The sequence below is a fragment of the Calidris pugnax genome, unplaced genomic scaffold (assembly GCF_001431845.1).
Source record: "Calidris pugnax isolate Ruff unplaced genomic scaffold, ASM143184v1 scaffold880, whole genome shotgun sequence".
Lineage (NCBI taxonomy): Eukaryota > Metazoa > Chordata > Aves > Charadriiformes > Scolopacidae > Calidris > Calidris pugnax.
Window position 1 is genome coordinate 68,299 of NW_015094501.1, and position 1,203 is coordinate 69,501.

General features: G+C 59.9%; 1 protein-coding gene across 1 annotated transcript in view; it reads right to left on the reverse strand.

Moving 5' to 3' along the window:
- LOC106900781 (neurexin-2-like) overlaps nucleotides 1-1,203 on the reverse strand; it is a 29,144-nt gene that overhangs the window by 555 nt on the left and 27,386 nt on the right. The gene's annotated exons all lie outside the window — the stretch shown is intronic.

A 1,203-nucleotide genomic window follows, 5' to 3' on the forward strand; every position in this document is an offset into this window, starting at 1 on the left:
TGGTGGTGGGGGGGGTCCTGGTGGGGGGTGACCACATGGAGATCCAGCCCCACGTCCACATGGAGCTCTGGTCCCATCCACAACGTCCCCATGGAGCTGAGCATCCACCATGGAGCTCCAGCCCTACATCTCCATGAACATCCAGCCCCACGTCCCCATGGAGCTCTGGTCCCATCCACCAGGTCCTCATGGAGCTGAGCATCCACCATGGAGCTCCAGCCCTACATCTCCATGGACATCCAGCCTCATGTCCCCATGGACCTCCAGCCCCACATCGCCGTGGAATTGAGCATCCACCATGGACCTCCAGCCCTACATCTCCATGAACATCCAGCCCCACATCCACATGGAGCTCCAGCCCCATCCACCACATCCCCATGGAGCTGAACATCCACCATGGAGCTCCAGCCCTACATCTCCATGGACCAACCTCCAGCCCCACGTCCTCATGGAACTGAGCATCCATGTCCCCGTGGACATCTGCACCTCATGGACCCACATGTCCCCGTGGAGCTCCAGCCCCATCCACCACGTCCCCATGGAGCTGAGCATCCACCATGGAGCTCCAGCCCCACATCTCCATGGGCCTCCAGCCCCACATCGCCATGGAATTGAGCATCTTGGGTGCCATTTTGGGGTCAGTTTTGGGGTCCCAGGCGCTGTTTTGGGGTCCCAGGCTCCAATCTGGGGACAGTTTTGGGGTCCCGGGTGCCATTTTGGGGTCCCAGGCGCCATTTGGGGGTCCCAAGCTCCAATCCGGGGTCAGTTTTAGGGTCCCAGGCACCGTTTTGGGGTCCCAAGCTCCAATCCAGGGTCAGTTTTGGGGTCCCACGTGCCATTTTGGGGTCCTGGGTGCCATTTTGGGGTCCCAGACTCCAATCTGGGGTCCCAGGCTCCAATCCGGGGTCAGTTTTGGGGTCCTGGGCACCGTTTTGGGGTCCCAGACTCCAATCTGGGGTCAGTTTTAGGATCCCAGGTGCCATTTTGGGGTCCTGGGTGCCATTTTGTTGTCCCAGGTGCCATTTTGGGGTCCCAGGCTCCAATCTGGGGACAGTTTTGGGGTCCCAGGTGCCATTTTGGGGGTCCCGGGTGCCATTTTGGGGCGAGTTTCAGAGGGGACCATCCCTTTTTGGGTTAGCATTTTAGGGGGTGACAAGAGCCGACTCAGACCCCCCCCGTTGCGGGGTTTTTTTTGGGGGTTTG